At 36.8% G+C, this 7,125-nt stretch overlaps 1 long non-coding RNA gene across 6 annotated transcripts in view; it reads left to right on the top strand.

Annotated features, from left to right (window-relative positions):
* The window catches only part of LOC129562422 (uncharacterized), a 29,621-nt gene that overhangs the window by 9,224 nt on the left and 13,272 nt on the right, over positions 1–7,125 (top strand). For 3 of the 6 annotated variants that reach the window (XR_016038180.1, XR_016038181.1, XR_016038182.1), the window contains exons 5-6: positions 6,097–6,143; positions 6,495–6,747. This is a non-coding gene — a long non-coding RNA (uncharacterized LOC129562422). Of the gene's footprint in view, positions 1–6,096; positions 6,144–6,494; positions 7,005–7,125 lie in introns of those variants that run through there. The other 3 variants (XR_008687199.2, XR_008687197.2, XR_008687198.2) reach the window with 1 other exon arrangement.

A 7,125-nucleotide genomic window follows, 5' to 3' on the forward strand; every position in this document is an offset into this window, starting at 1 on the left:
GTAGTTCTGCATTTTATTACACAGTCACGAAGAACTTAGCCTGTTACCAGTAAAAACTGAAGCCGCAAGACTTGCTTCTCTATGTTGCCAAGTACTTCCTGTTTTGTCAGATTTCCATTTAGGGAAAAGAATGGCTTTAGAGTAGACAAGCCTGAAAGCATCTCTTCTGAAACTCATTTTGAAAGCTGTCCAAATACCTAGATTGGGGGAGAGGGGATAGCACATCATGTCTTCACATGAAGTCATTTGTCAGAAAGCTTCATTTGGCTTATCAACAAGGAAGAAAAACTTTGTTGTCAGAATTACTAAAGTATAAACTTGCCAACATTGGTGACTTGCCTGTTAGGCTTTCCATGTCAGACGTGTTTCAGTTTGTTGAGTGAATCACTGTATTGCCTGTGAAGGGAGTTTTATCTGTGTTCATTTCTAGTAGACCTTTCCTCTAGAAATATGTAAGAACTGCATTCAGCCATATTTATTCCATTTACAGTAGGGACAGGTGAAAGATCAAATGGTGATTAATTGAAATGGGCTACTTTGAGAATATTGAATATCTTTGGGGGAAAGGTTGCCTTAAAATGTTGTTAATCTCGTGTTAGTTAAAATAGTAAATAACATTTATGTAAATAGAATTATCTGTCACTTATTCTTTATCCATGTAGCTCAGTGGTAAAGAATCCACTTGCCAACACAGGGGATGCAGTTTTGATGCCTGGGTCAGGAAGATCCCCTGGAAAAGGAAATGGCAACCCACTCCAGTATTCGTGGCTGAGAAATTCCATGGAGAGAGGAGCCTGGTGGGCTGCAATCCATGGGGTCGCAAAAGACTTAGTGATAAATAGCAGTAACATTTTTATTCTATGAAATGAACTTCAAATTAGGTGTTAATAGAACATGTAATAGAACATGTCGGTAGAAGATGCTTTCAGTGTAAAACAATCCCTTCATATTGCTGGTAAGGGAGTCTTGTGTTCAGGTTCTTTGCAATAGCAGAACTGAGCCCACGTGTAAAATTTTCTTTGACCATACTGACCTGGCCTGTTTTAAATCAGAGCTATTTTTCTCTGTTGACCTGTTCGTAAAATATAAAAGATGCTCTTTTTTTTTTAAGTTGCTTTTTAATCTCTGAACTCTTATGTATTTTTTTTTCCTTATCAGCTACCTGGCTCTGTCCCTCTTCATGTTGAAGATGTTGAGGGAACTGATGTTGAATCAATGAGATATTAGAAACCATCTGTTATAAAGTTTCTACCAGATACTTCCTTTTTTCATCTAGTTATGTGCTCCTATTTCTGAAAAATGTTATTTTAAAATCCAGTGGGAAAAAGTTTTCCCAAGTACCCATCATGCCCTACTGCTTCATCCTCCATTTTGCTATCCATCAGAAATCTAATCTCTTAAAACTCTTTAATAACCATTTGTTGCCATATTCTTTTAATAAGCTATATCCAAATCAATGATTCTCACATTTTAGTGTATTCAGTAGCATTACATCAGGTACTTGTTCAAAATAGATTCATGGGACTCAATTCAGATCTCGTGAATTCACTTCTATGGAGTATTATGCAGGTGGTCTCTTATGCAGATGGAGAAACGGTAATCTGCATGCATGCCCATTTGTCATCTCTTCTTCATATTCTTACATGAATTATTCTTTTTACTTTATTTCAGTTATTGACATCTCAGTTTTATTTCCTATTAATTGTTGACATTCTTAGTTTTTCTCCTAAATTCAATGGTTGGAGAGTTTATCCACCAGATATCCAGGAAACTGTCCAAGATTCCTTTCCTTGTTTGTCAGGATTTATCACTTCCTCCGCTTCCCCTTCCCAAAGCACACACGTTTGGAGGTCAGTATATACATACTGGCCATGGTGTACAAATAAAACATGCACATGTATTTCTAATATATCTTGCTAGTGATTTTTAAAGGTCTTTTTCCCAAAGGAGGAAGAATTGCGTAATACTTAGTTTTATTTTTTAGTTTTTCCTGGCAGTATGATATATTGTAGACATCTAAGTATTTGCATTGAATCTTTACTGTGCTATCACTTGATTGCTGCTGACTCTTAAACCCAGTCTACTAAAGGTAGGTTATTGTTTTTCTATGTCAGATTTCTCATGTTACATTGGCCTTGAAGCCTATTGACTTTTCAAAAAAAAAAAATAAGTTAATAAATTCCATATTGATTGTATAGTTGAACTCCTTAAATGATTTTTCCTAAAATTCCACTTCATGGTTCCACATAGTAAAAAATAAAATTCCAATCATACACTTCAAACACAAACTCAAGATGTATTAGGACCCTTGCTCTGTAACAGTCTTTATAATTACACCAGCATTTAAGAATGGTTATTTATTGACTGGAAAGGGGTGTGTGTGTATAATATGGTGATTACGTCTTGCAGTTGTTAGTATGGTTAAAGAGGGAACATTAGTTTTATTTGTAATACAAATTTGAGTCTTTTTCCCATTTTTTAAAATTGGGTTGTTCAGTTTTCAGAGTTTATACATTCTGGTCAGGTATCCTTTGTGAGATATGATTTATTTTCTCTAGAGTCTTTTCCTTTTCATTCTCTTAAAGGCGAGCAGAAGCTTTTAATTTGGGTGAAATTCAGTTTGTCAGTTTTTTTCATTTATGTATCATGCTTTTGGTGTATTATAGTATCTGAGAACTCTTCTTTAAAGCAGGGTCACAAACATTCTTTTTTTCATCCAGAAGTTTTAGACTTTGAGGTACATTTTGACTTACCATCACTTTGAGTTAATATGGTACAAGGTATGGTTTGGTTTTTGGTGTTAGTTTCTCTTTTTGTATACAGATGTCCCAGCATCGTTTGTGAAAAAGCACTGTGTTTCTCCATTGATAGGTCTTTTCACCTCTGTCACAATCAACCATGTATTTAATGAGTATTTTTAGACTGTTCTTTTCCATTAATAATATTAAATTTATAGTAAGTCTTGAAATCAGATGGCATTAGCCTTGTAACTTTTTTTTGAAAATGTTTTGTCTATTCCAATTTCTTTTCCCAAGTAAATGTTAGCAATAGCTTGTTGATTTCTTAACACACCCATCACATACACTCCCCAAATAAACCACTTGCAAATTTGATTGGGTTTTACATTAAATCTATAAATCATTTTAGAACTGACAAGAATACTGAGTCTTCCCATGACTTTATTTAGTTCACTTTCTCACCAGCATTTTTAATTTTCAACCCAAAATCTTGTACAAATTTAAATTTATACCTTAGTATTCCTGTTTTTGATGTTATTGTAAGTGGGTATAATTATTTTAGATGAGGGAATAAGTAACTTACCCAAGCTAAAGTGGCAAAGCCAGTAAGAAACCTACATTAGCTTATAAACCACTATCCTGGTGTTCACTATGATACTTGTTTTCTTATTCTGAAATCATGGTTATAGTGGTGGCAGAGAGGAAGCCCTAGTTTTATGGCCAGAAAAATCCCATTACCATGCAGGTATAGAGTTGATTCCTCCAGAGTTTATGGATTTCCTGAGTTTAGGTTTTCCAGATCTGCTCAGATCATAAACCATGCTTGACTTAATTTAGAAGCTGCTGATCAGAACAGTTGTGAACTAGTGTTTTTAAGTATATCTTACCCTGTGGTTCAGTTCAGTTAAGTCGCTCAGTTTTGTCCAACTCTTTGTGACCCCGTGAATCACAGCACGCCAGGCCTCGCTGTCCATCACCAACTCCCGGAGTTCACTCAAACTCGCGTCCATCGAGTTGGTGATGCCATCCAGCCATCTCATTCTGTCGTCCCCTTCTCCTCCCACCCCCAATCCTTCCGAGCATCAGAGTCTTTTCCAGTGAGTCAACTCTTCGCATGAGGTGGCCAAAGTATTGGAGTTTCAGGTTTAGCATAGTCCTTCCAATGAACACTCAGGATTGATCTCCTTTAGAATGGACTGGTTGGATCTCCTTGCAGTCCAAGGGGGACTCAAGAGTCTTCTCCAACACCACAGTTCAAAAGCATCAATTCTTGGGCGATCAGCTTTCTTCATAGTCCAACTCTCACATCCATACATGACCACGAGAAAAACCATAGCCTTGACTAGACGGACCTTAGTTGGCAAAGTAGTGTCTCTGCTTTACCATCTAGGTTGGTCATAACTTTCCTTCCAAGAGTAAGCATCTTTTAATTTCATGGCTGCAATCAGCATCCGCAATGATTTTGGAGCCCAAAAAAACAAAGTCTGACACTGTTTCCCCATCTATTTCCCATGAAGTGATGGGACCAGATGCCATGATCTTCGTTTTCTGAATGTTGAGCTTCAAGCCAACCTTTTCACTCTCCTCTTTCACTTTCATCAAGAGGCTTTTGAGTTCCTCTTCCCTTTCTGCCATAAGGGTGGTGTCATCTGCATATCTGAGGTTATTGGTATTTCTCCCAGCATTCTTGATTCCAGCTTGTGCTTCTTCCAGCCCAGCGTTCCTCATGATGTACTCTGCATAGAAGTTAAATAAGCAGGGTGACAATATACAACCTTGACGTACTCCTTTTCCTATTTGGAACCAGTCTGTTGTTCCATGTACAGTTCTGACTGTTGCTTCCTGACCTGCATACAGGTTCCTCAAGAGGCAGGTCAGGTGGTCTGGTATTCCCATCTCTTTCAGAATTTTCACAGTTTACTGTGATCCACACAGTCAAAGGCTTTGGCATAGTCAATGAAGCAGAAATAGATGTTTTTCTGGAACTCTCTGGCTTTCTCCATGATCCAGCGGATGTTGGCAATTTGATCTCTGGTGCCTCACCTTTTCTAAAACCTGCTTGAACATCTGTAAGTTCATGGTTCATGTATTGCTGAAACGTGGCTTGGAGAATTTTGATCATGACTTTACTAGCGTGTGAGATGAGTGCAATTGTGCAGTCGTTTGAGCATTCTTTGGCATTGCCTTTCTTTGGGATTGGAATGAAGACTGACCTTTTCCAATCCTGTGGCCACTGCTGAGTTTTCCAAATTTGCTGGCATATTGAGTGCAGTACTTTACAGCATCATCTTGTTTCAAGATTTGAAATAGCTCAACTGGAATTCCATCAACTCCACTAGCTTTGTTCGTAGTGATGCTTTCTAAGGCCCACTTGACTTCACATTCCAGGATGCCTGGCTCTAGGTCAGTGATCATGTTATCGTGATTATCGTGGTCATGAAGATCTTTTTTGTACAGTTCTTCTGTGTATTCTTGCCACCTCTTCTTAATATCTTCTGCTTCTGTTAGGTCCATACCATTTCTGTCCTTTATCGAGCCCATCTTTGCATGAAATGTTCCCTTGGAATCTCTAATTTTCTTGAAGAGGTCTCTTGTTTTTCCTATTCTGTTGTTTTCCTCTATTTCTTTGCATTGATCACTGAGGAAGGCTTTCTTATCTCTCCTTGCTATTCTTTGGAACTCTGCATTCAGACGCTTATATCTTTACTTTTCTCCTTTGCTTTTTGCTTCTCTTCTTTTCACAGCTATAGTTAACCAGTATGAATTATTTGATTTTTAAAAATACATACATACCCTTAGCATTTGAATGCCTGTTGTGTGCTCACCAGTACAAAGATGATTTCTTGAACAACTCCCATGGGAGGCTAGGTGGGGAGTAATACATTTATATATACACATGGTCAGTGATGGAACAAAAGCTTTTACTTGGTTGCAATTAAGAGTAGCTGTACTCTTGTTTCATGTTTTTGAACAATCTAAGTGGAAAACATGTAAAGGGCTTTGAGAGGGAGAAATCTGTCAGTCATTTCATAAGGATTGCTTTTGCACTTGATGGGGAATCCTTAGGAAAGACCAGTTAATAAATAACCTAGGCATGATAAATACAATATGGTGTCATACAGTGTAGAAAAGTAAAAAAGGTTCAGTATGAGTTTCACTTCGAAAGGTGAGGAACAATATTTGAGTTTTTACATTAAGACTTCATTTTTTTCATTTGTGGATTTCTTCTGACTTAACAGCATTTTGATAAATGATAATGATAATTTATAATCTGAATTTGCTCTTCAAATCTTGAGTATTCTGTTTCAATCAGTTAAATATATTGAGGATTTACAACTTAATTTTTCTTGTTTTTCAGATTCCCTTGTGAATGATAGAAATGAACGTGAATGGATAGTCCATCAGGTAAGTGTTTTTTGAGTCTAAATGTATTTTTTTTTCAATAAGATGGCTCTGCTAAGTCACTTCAGTCGTGTCCGACTCTGTGCGACCCCATAGACAGAAGCCTACCAGGCTCCCCTGTCCCTGGGATTCTCCAGGCAAGAACACTGGAGTGGGTTGCCATTTCCTTCTCCAAGATGGCTCTAGTAGTACTTAATTATCTTTATTTGAAACAATTTTGTTATACTGTATCATGACAGCTGGCATATCAGCATGCACTTTAAAAAATGTTATAAAAATGGGTGAATTTTTGTGTAGCCATTTTAATATTGAAGATGACAACATTTTCAGCATATTGTGCCTTTTTATTTCAAGAAAGGTAAAAATGCTACTGAAACAGAAAGATTTGTGCAGTGTATGGAGATGGCACTGTTACTGATCGAACATCTTGCAAGTGGTTTGTGAAGTTTCCTACTGGAGATTTCTCACTGGATGATGCTCCCACTTAAACCAGCTAAAACTTGACGAAAAATGTCTGTAATTAATCAATAGAAAATGCACAGGCTTCCATCAGGATAACACAAGACTGAATGTTTGATGACCAGGCAAAAACTTCTCAGCTTGGCTGGTAAGTTGATTCATTTTCCATATTCTTCAGACAATAAGCCTTCAGATTTACATTTAGTTTGGTATTTAAAAAATTATCTTAATGGGAAAAATTTTAACTCCCTGGAAGACTGTAAAAGGCACCTGAACAGTTCTTTGCTCAAAAAGATTAAAACTTTTGGTAACTTCGAATTAAAAAGTTGCCTATAAAATGTCAGAAGGTAGTGGAATAAAACAGTGACTACATTCTTCAATAAAGTTCTTGGTGAAAATGAAAAATGTGTCTTTTTTTTTTTTTTTTTAAATTGAAGGACCTTTCTGGCCAATCCAGTATTTGTAATCTGTAAACCAAAACTGTATTCTTTAAAATGTTGTTTTTTTTTTTGATACCAGTATTGAG

This window comes from Moschus berezovskii, chromosome 9, assembly GCF_049115385.1.
Source record: "Moschus berezovskii isolate FMDL1 chromosome 9, NW_MosBer_1.0, whole genome shotgun sequence".
Lineage (NCBI taxonomy): Eukaryota > Metazoa > Chordata > Mammalia > Artiodactyla > Moschidae > Moschus > Moschus berezovskii.